Source organism: Olea europaea, chromosome 10 (assembly GCF_002742605.1).
Source record: "Olea europaea var. sylvestris chromosome 10, O_europaea_v1, whole genome shotgun sequence".
Lineage (NCBI taxonomy): Eukaryota > Viridiplantae > Streptophyta > Magnoliopsida > Lamiales > Oleaceae > Olea > Olea europaea.
In genome coordinates, this window is record NC_036246.1 from 34,155,053 (window position 1) to 34,166,053 (window position 11,001).

The window sequence follows — 11,001 nt, forward strand, 5'->3', positions numbered from 1 at the left end:
ATGGGCCAAATTCTTTTTTATGAGCTTCAAATATTTGTGCAATTAGATGCTTTAGACCTGAATTCGGTGTTGTCAATTCCATACAATATAGGTAATTGATATACACAGATATAAGAGAATATTGTAGATTGATCCATATAAAATTGGAAATTGGGATTTGACATATCATATAGGCTTGCCTTAAATTCCTAAAAAACCCAAAAAGTATAGTTTATTGCAAAAATACAAGCTTTACATTTTTTATTTAAAATTCCCCAAAAATTGAGAATAGAAACCAAATGCCCATCTTAGAGGCTATTTACAGAAAATGATTCTTCTACTTCCTTTTTATGAACTTTTAAATTATATATGTTGATATTTCTGTCTAACTACTGAAAATACACGTAAATAAACGAAGAATTGGATATGTTGAAATTCCTAAATAAATTATAGTAAAGTGTAAAGTATAATTGTGTATTCTACGAATGGTATAAATAAAATGTATATTTGATCTACAACTGATTATGATAATCATCAACCAAATATGCACTTAATAACGTGAATTCTTTTTATCATCTCCAACATTCATCTTCTCATTCGTCCCAGTTATTGAAGATATCCCACCAACATAAGTAACATTTATTAGCAATAATTAATTTATTGATTCTAATTGTATCAGTAAAATATTTATTTATTTTAAACTAACATATTGATTTACTTAATATTATAAACCTTTTAACTTAACCAAACACGTTCTTTATTCTTCCGTGATTTAGGCATAGATTGTTTTGAGATCATTCCAAAGTTATTAATTATTATATTCCCCAAAAATCAACTACACGATATTGCAAAAAATGTGAAATAATCCAATAATCGAATTCTAACATTAACCCCACTTTTTTAATCATAAAACATCCCAAGTTAAATGAAATCATGCCACCCCAAAAAACACTAATGATAATAATAAGTGCAAACTACATGGAGGCATATTTTTTAAGTTTCAATTTCAAGAATCGAGTTAAAGGTTTGTTTATACTAAAGTTAGGTGATAATTTCACATTTTAATATTAATAATAATTTTATAAAATTAAATTAATCTATATACTAACCCTACTCGATCCATCAATCTCATCAAATTTCATTTGCAAACCCTAAATCTTTCCTCATTCTTCTCTCTCTGTCTTCTCTCTATGCGTCGCGCTCTCCCTCTTTCTTCCCCGAAGTTTCACAATATTGTCACTTTGTTATTCGCAGCAGTGGTCAATGACGCTCTTGAAAGAAATTAGGTTTAGGTGTTGTTATTGGTAGTGGTGGTGATATTATGGAGTCGACGACGGCGACGACAATAAAGTTGTGATCAATTAATTCGATAATATGTCATTTAGAAATAATTTGCTACTGTTATGAAAATAGAGAAAAAGAGTACAGTTATTTTGTTTGATAAAAATCACAAAACATCTACCTCGTTAAAATTTTGTTTAATAAAAATCCAATAGGACAAAAAAAATACTCTTTTTTAGTATTAAAAATAAATGTTGCTTTATTAAAACCTTACTAAGAAAATCCAGTGGGATAAAACATAAGCAGAGGAAAAAGATACAGCTACTCCCCATGATGTTAATCACTGAAAATTTTTTAGTGGACACATTCAAATATCATGAATCAATTTCTTGAATGTAGATGTTGGCAGTACTTTTGTAAATAAATTAGCCAAATTATCACTTGAGCAAATTTATTGAACATAAATGTCGCATTCTTTTGAAACTCATGAACGAAAGAATTTTGGAGAAATATGATTCATCCTGGACTTTTGATATAACCGCATTTGAGTTGTACAATACAAGTTGCATTGTCTTCATATAAGATCGTTGTACTATCTTTTGTTGAAGTTAACCCGCGTGATGTTTGGATACGATGGGTCATGATCCTCAACAATACATATTTCGGCTTACTTCATGAATTGCAATAATTTTAGAATGATTTGAGAATGTTGTTGTTAACGATTACTTCACAGATTTCCATGATATAACTATTCCTCCACATGTAAACACATATTCTATTTGTGATTTAAATTTATATGAGTCAAAAAGATATTATATACCTGTATATCCTACTGAAGCAGATCCTGACTTTTGATAATAAAATAATTTCAAATCGACGGTATCTCTTTAGGTAACGAAAAATGTGTTTAATACCATTTTTATATTTTTGAGTTGGTTTAGAACTATATCTTGTAAGGAGATTTACAGAAAAATTATATCGGATCAAGTGCAGTTTGCAATATAAATTAATGCTCCAATTATACTAAGATATGATACTTCAGAATTAAAAATATTTTCTTCATTTTCAAGTGGACAAAATGGATCAATTATCACATCATGCGATCGACAAATATAGCTGATGTCAACGGATGTACATCATCCGTATAAAAACGTTTTAAAACTATTTCGTATATGTAGATTGATGAACAAATAATCCTTCTAGAAAGTCTTCAATCTACAGTCAAAAAAAATTTTGATTTTTCTCAAAATTTTCATCTCAAATTGAGCTCTTTAAGAATTCAAATTTAATTCATCAACAGAAATGTCACAATTACAAATACAATATTTGTTTTCTTTATGAAAACATATATGTGGATATCGTCATTTTTATAACCCTCATTCAACAAATATTCGCTAAGGCGATTATATCACATGCATCCAGATTGTTTCAATCCATATAATAATCTTTATAATTTAATTGAGAACATGATTTTCGGGCATGTATCATTTGTTACTGCCACATGCGTCCAGATTATTTCAATCCATATAATAATCTTTATAATTTAATTGAGAACATGATTTTCGGGCATGTATCATTTGTTACTGGTACTTTAAGTCTTTCGAGGATTTTCATATATATGTCACTATCAAAAGAACCATACAAATAGACAGTTACTACATCCATAAAGCACATATCGAACTTTTGTGACATAGTCAAACTAATTAAAAGTCTAAAAATAATTGTGTTCATTACGAGAGAATACGTTTCCTCATAATCAATTCCAGATTTTTGTGAAAAATCTTGAGTTACGAGTCGAATTTTATATCTTGTAACTTTTCTTTCATACAAAAACTTATTTATATCCTACAGGAATTACATTTTCAGGTGTTTGAGCTACAAGTCTAAACACTTTTCGTTTCTTTAAGGAATTCAATTTCACTTACATGACTTCTTTCTATTTTGACCAATCATTTTTATTTTGACAGTCTTTAATTGACTGTGGTTTAAGGTCTTCATTTTGTATAATATCAAGAGTCACGTTAAAGGAGAATGTCTATAACAAAATTATTTTGTTCTCATAGTTTATGAGATAATGTATAATTTATTGAAATCTCATTATTTACGAAAACTTGTAGTTCTTCAGGAACCATATTTTCAATACTTGATTGATCAATGATGAGTCTATTTCACTCATACTTTAGACACAATCTAAGCTTGATATTTAGCTAATTTCTACAAATTTTAAAGTGTTTTGATGTGTGTTTTGATATTGTGATATAGGTTAATGAAATTGAAGGAAATATGCAAAATTAAAGAAAATGGTTAAATTATAAGATATCCAAAGTTTGGAACTAAAGTGCAAATACTCAAATATTGTGTCGAACCTTACAATGAAGATTTGAGAGTGTTATGGATCAATTGGATGAAGAAACATGTTAAAGGGATCAAATATAGCCAAAGTATGGTTACACATCAATTTTCAATCAAAAAAGTTGTGCTCTGAATTTTTTGTTTCACATTGAGACCCAATTTTTGACACACCAAATGTTCAAATTGGAGAACAATATTTGAAGCAAAGCTGTAGCCTTTTGCGTTAGCTTTTCAATTCAATTTAAATTACCTTAATTGGATATCGAAAGAAAAAGTTATGATGAAAATAATGAAAAAAGCTCAAACTACCTTTTCCACTTGAATTGGGGTCGCGACGCCCACGATATTGAAATCAGCAGTGAACGTGGTGCTGCAGCTCTCGTCTTGGGCGCCGCCACTTAAGTTCTTGCTCGTCCCGAGCAAGATTATCTACTAGCATAACCATGTAAAATAAGATAAAGATCAACATATTAGATAGCTTGTCAAAAATATCAACGAGTGTAAAACTGTATAATCAATTCAGAAATATGCCCAAATAATGCTAGCAAAATAATTTAAGATTATCCAATGTTCGATCGGTTGGGTGTCATGTCACTTTTAATCATTATCTAAACTAGGAAAAAAATTGTCAAGACTGAAATATCTTCAAATTTGCTCCAATCCGACCCTTTGTGGTCAAATATTTTCTTTCTCACTCGAGAGATTCACACCAAAATAGATATTTCTTTTACTTTCCAACGTGTAAATTTAAGGTTGTTCTTAATCACTCATTTCTTTTTCCGCTTTAGTTTGGTTGGGTCTAACCGAAAATCTCAACATCTAGTTATTTGATGATTCTCTATTAATGAGTGCTTCACATTCAAGTTTATACTAAGTAATTCAAACCCACTAGTTATCTAAGCCCAATTATCAATAACAAAATTTTTTTAGTCGAATATCATGTTTTATTTCACTCTCTTAAGCTTGCTTCTTGACCCATGTAGCGAGTTTTAAGTCAATAACTCTTCGGTTGTTTAGACCAAAGGGTACCGGGTTTCAAAATACCCTTACGGACTTAATAACTCAATCCGCTTTAGTTTGGTTGGGTCTAACCGAAAATCTCAACATCTAGTTATTTGATGATTCTCTATTAATGAGTGCTTCACATTCAAGTTTATACTAAGTAATTCAAACCCACAAGTTATCTAAGCCCAATTATCAATAACAAAATTTTTTTAGTCGAATATCATGTTTTATTTCACTCTCTTAAGCTTGCTTCTTGACCCATGTTGCGAGTTTTAAGTCAATAACTCTTCGGTTGTTTAGACCAAAGGGTACCGGGTTTCAAAATACCCTTACGGACTTAATAACTCAAGTCAAAAAGGTGACGAAGTAAGGCCCAAAATTCAACAAGTGCAATAGCAATTTTTTTTTTAAAACAAAAATGGGGCTTAGATCCCTAGCATATGGTCATTACCTAGCTTCACACAAATATTTTCAACATGCACGGAATCAACACACTTTTAGATAATATCATTCACCGGCTCAACCACCCCCAAACTTATCTCACAATATGGTAAAGTGAAGAGAAGATAATATAGATTGATAAAAAATTTCAAATAGCTCACAACCTAGTTCAAAATCTCTCCATCTATCAAAAATTTTCCATATCTAGATAACAATTAATCATTACTATGTGCTCAAAGCAATTCCTGATCTTACAATAGATAAGCAAATTTTCAAAAAAAAAATTAGGCACAAATAGCATATTTGGTCATGCATAGCTCATAAATCAATAATAATTTCAAACATCAAAACCATGCTAAGCTGGCAAGGCTATATAACATATCAACACTATCACCAATTTAAGTACAATCACCTCCAAACCTAAATCACACATTGTCCTCAATGTGTAAAGAACATGATAAAAATGAGAGGGATAACAAAACTTCCCCGGTTGTATATTTGTGAAGATACACCAATGCTTGAATTGGACTTGTGATGCTTTCAATGAACTTTGGCAAGTAACCTTTTTGTACACGATTTACCCCCAAACTTATGAGAAATCATGATATGTTGGACTTCAAAAATTTCCTACAAACAATAATACATAATTAAATAAAAGCATAAAAATATATAAAAGTAAATAAAAAGCTTTAAAAATTAAAAAGTTGGGTTGCCTCCCAATAAGCGTTTTTTATAGTCTTTAGCTTGACTTTAGCCTTTGAATCATGGGCACCTAAAGAAGGCTTTGGATGCCTTGCCCATATTTCTTCTTTTGACTTTGCTCCACTTTTCATTTGATTTCCAAACCTCGACATTGCCCTTTTCAATGTAGTAGGATTTTCCCATTCCATCCGATACAAACTCAACAATGTAGATTTCTATCTTCTCATTGTACTTAATCAACAAATCAACTCCTATGCAATCAATGAAGTCGGACAAATGTACTTTGATTTCATCTTCATTGATTTCTATATCCTTGATCAGCTCCTTTGTGATTAAATTATCATTCACTTTAAGCTTCTCTACAACCACTGATATTTCTACGGATTGAATGATCAATCCACAATTTAAATCTACGGGCAATGAGAAGTCGGTTTCATTGACTCCTTCAAGTGGATTGTATCCCCATTGTTGAAATTCATCCCAGTACATGTAATCTCCCATAAACATATCACTTTCATCCAGTTTGACAAGCTTTTTGAAATACTTTGCAAGTACCTTTTCGTTCAATAAGGAAGGACCATCTCCTAAAAGTTTAATGTCCTCATCCAAATTGTAAACTAGCGTACAAAAACAAACAATTCCCACTACAATGCACCGTGTAACAATTTTCACAACTTGGATATCCTCCAAGTGTATCTTGACTGTCCACATAGAGATTTGTCATTGCAATAATTTTGTTACTTTTCTAAAGTTAGAATCTTGCAAATATCTAGAAAGTACCGAGAGAAAATACAAATACAAGATAGATTAAAATTGCAGGGATTAGCCAAAATATACAAAAATAAAAGTAATAAAAATAAATAAAAAGAAATTGTTAAAATTAAAATTATCTAAAGTGGTAATCAAAGTAAAAACATTCCCGACAACGGCGTCAAAAATTTGTTCGCTAAAATATTACACCGCAAGTGCATGGGTCGTGTACAAGTATTAAAGTGGACCTTTTGAGTCCGGATTGTCGATCTCTCGAAAAATGTATACTTTCGATTACACAACTCTAATTAATTTAATTCTATCATTTGGTGATTTTTGGCTTACAAAAGTAAATATTACATAATTGTGAGTAGAATTTCATTCATTTAATCAATAAATAACATATTTATATATTAAATAAGTGCGTAAAAATACACTTATTACCGCCTTTTGGACTTTTTCTTGGCCCAACTTAAGCTTAATTCGTCTAAGACTCAAAAAATACTATAAATACAATACCAAAGACTTATTTTTTGGAGGAATTAAATCGGCCAAAAATAGAATTTAAAGGGACAAAACATCAAGAGATTCAAGAATAGTGCAAAGAAGAACAAGAGAAGAAAACTGAAGATCTACAATTGAGTTTTTCAATTATCTTCCCTATGTTTTCTTATATGAATTTTAGTATTTTCCTGGATTGTATCATGAACTAAATTCACATTCTAGGGTTTGATTGTAGCCAAAACTTGAGATTATGGTTTGATTCTATTATAATTATTTCTACTTGATTTTCCACATATATTTAATTGTGTCATGAAATAAATGTTTTCAATTAATTGACCGCTAATTGAATGAATATATGCTAGTCAATTTCGATACTCGAGAGAGGAGAATTTAGGCACGATCATAAGATTGCCATAACATAGATTTTATGGATTTCAAGAGAAAGAATAGGATTTATGAAGTGTACTCCATAAGATAATCACAATTTTGATAAATCTTGGATTTTAATTCGAAATAAAAATATTGAGATTGAAATCTAGGATCAATTTCTAGCGGGCACGGGACAAAGGGCAGAGAAATACATTAGAATTTTTGCTTTTAAACATGAAAAATTGAATAGAAAAAGTTAGACATAATTGATAGTTGGGTGAACTCATTCCCTAGGCCTTTTTTATAGTGATTATTCATATAAATTGCATTCATTGAATTAGTCACAACTATTACTCTTAGTTAGATAACACTATTGATCACAAATTTCATTTATCTAGATAAAATAGAAGCTACACAATTATAGTACTTAATAAAAATCAAATTACAATCCCTGTGGGTTCGACACTCTACTTCTAATTTTATATTACAAAACTTGACACTATATACTTGCGGTATATATCACATTGTAGAAAATGCGTGACAATCAATCTTTTCTAATGTTATTTCTTTCAAAGTTTTGGTTGGTTTTTCTTTTCCAAGGTACAGAGTCTTTTGAACAAATTAGTCGACCATGCTTCTGACGTATTTGAGATTTATTTACTAGAGCAGATTGTCCTATAGGGACATCAATTTTTGTTGAAATATTTTCTACTAAAATATATGACTTTGTCACTTTTCTTATATCAACAAATATATCAGGTAATTGATTTGCAATTCTTTACAAATGAATGATTTTTTAACCTTTTGTTCACACTAAATGTTGTTGGGATCAAAGTAAGAGTCATTTCATTCCAATAAGGTTTACCTTGTTTTTTCAAGATGTAATTTTTTCCTTCCCAAAGTTGGGGATTTCATTTCTGTAGAACCCCAAATAATTTTAAATACCTTAGTAGCACTAAGACATGAATATTGGATGGTTAAAGTATACTTTAGATTTTTAGTTTCATTTGAGACCAATTTACGACATAGAAAACATTCGATTTGGGAAATAATATCTAAAGAAAAGTTGTAGCTCTTTGAGTTAGCTTTCCAACGCACTTTGAATTACCTCAATCGGATATCGAGAGAAGAAGTTATGATAGAAATACTAAAAGCTGTACAGTATCAACCGAAGTACGCGGAATATAAAAAGTCAAATTCCTACACGATTTTCTAGCACCTTCTTAAACCTATAACTCCCACATAAACGGCACCCGTATTAATGAGTATTAGGCCCTTCACTTACCCTTAAGTTGTGAGATTTTCACTCATAAATAAGCCCCAATACATACACATTTTTCACACAAAGACAAAAACTTCTAAGCATAAAAGAGAAAGTTTTCAAGTCTAGAAAAAAGAGAAAGGAGAGGGAGGAAAAATAGTTTTTCCTAGAAGTTTTGGTACTATCAAGAAGTATTTTTTAAGCATCAATTCTCAATAGAGTGTTTTTTTGAAATATCAAAGGAGTGCATTTTTCAACAAGGTTCAAAGCATCAATCAAGGTAGGTAGAGGTGCAAGGTGTTAATTCGTGTTAAGTTATAAGTTTCTAGCAAATGAAGATTTATGTTAATGTTTGTATGTCTAATGGTACCTCCGGTACGGCATACACCTCCATATCTAATGGTATCTCCGGGTACGGCATGTACTTTCGGTCGAGGCGTCATGTTAAGTTATGACTCTACGTGTTTGGGATTTTACCAGAAATCCTACTATGAAAAGGTTTCTAAAGTTATAGTTTTGAAATGTATAGCTTGATCACGAATGCACCAATGATATCTATTGAGTTTTTTAACTCACGGGTTTAACCCCTTCTCTACAGATTGATATGATTCTACCTTGAGTCTGGATGATGGAAAAGATAGAGAATGGTGCAACGAGCCCATGGAAAATTCGGTGAACAAGTTATTTAGATTTATTTTTGTGAACGTTTTCAATGTTATTTCTTTAAAGTATTTGAATAACGCTGAACGCGAGAACAAGTTGTGTTTTCTTCAAATAAATTACGTTCCATTATTTTTTTATTCAGTATTTTATTTAAAGTATTCGAAAGATTGTTGTTAAAATTATCATTGTAAACATTAAGCTTCCACTAAAACATATTCTCCTATGGCTAAACCACCGGTTAGTTAAGTAAAGTAAGTAGCGTTCCGGTTCATAAGGAGTCGGGGCGTTACAATTTCATCAAAATGATAATCGGTAAAACGTGCACTAAATAAATCACCAGTTAAAGGTTCAAGATACATAATAAAATATGGTGAATTAAAACCCACATAAATCTCAAATCTTCGTTGGGGGACCTAATTTAATACGATGTGAGGGTGAAAGAGGGAATTAGACAGCACAACAAAAAATCTGTAAGTGAAAAATATTAGGTTCATGATCAAATACAAGTTGTAAATGTGAATATTTATAATAGGCAGTTGGTTTTATATGAACCAATGATGCCGCATGTAATATGTCATGACTTTAAGTAGAAGCTGTGAGTTTTATTTTCATAAATACTGGTCCAGCAATAAGTTGTAGACATTTAACAAATGATCCCGCTAAACTATGTTGTGTGTGGACATGTGTAACTGAATATTCAATAACAATCCCAATTGACATACAATAATCATCGAATGCTTGTGATCTAAATTCATAGCATTGTCAAGACAAATAGTTTTGATTGAGTAATCGGGGAATTAACTAGTAATTTTATGATTTGAACAAATAATCTAGCAAAAGTTACATTCATAGTAGACAGTAATCAAACATGTGACCATCCAGTGGAAGAATTAATTAATGCAATAAAATTATGAAATGGTCCACATAGTGAGTGTATTGGCCCACATATATCTCTATGAATTATTTTCAAGAAAGTAGAGGATTCAATATTAACTTTTGTAGTTGAATGTTCAATGATTAACTTGCTTTACTAACAAGCTATACATAAATAATCATTAGATAAAAGAATCTTTTGATTTTTTAAATGATGACCGTGTAAGTTGTTTATTATTCGATGCATTATTATAGTTTCTGGATGTCCAAGACAATCATTTCATAGTACCAAAATTTTTGGGCCAAACTTTTGGTTTTTGACAATATTTGATTCAACAATTTTTATAAATGTATAATACATGTCAGATAAGAGTACATAATTTTTTTTTATCTTCTTTTGAGCAAATAAAAAATTTTATGCAAAAATATTCAATATTATTTTTTTGCATCATCTCTAGAATAAAATGCATTATCAATATATAATTTTGTCTTATTTGATAAAACAATACAAGATCTTCCGAAATCTTCAATGATATTCGATACATCTGATATTGTACTAACATTATTTTCTACTAAAGTTAATTTTTAAAGTACTTTTCTCTTGAAAAATTGAGTGCATAGTTGCACTATCTGCTAAACGAATATCTTCAAAAATCCATCTAAAATCTTATTAGTATTTCAAGTTTTATGCTTTTTCAGAAGCACAAATATGATATTCTTTGAGAATATTGAAACATCGAGTTGTATACTCTTCAGGAGCGATGAATTAATATTTTTCTTAAATTAAAAAGTACTTTCCTTTAAAAATTACAACTATTACT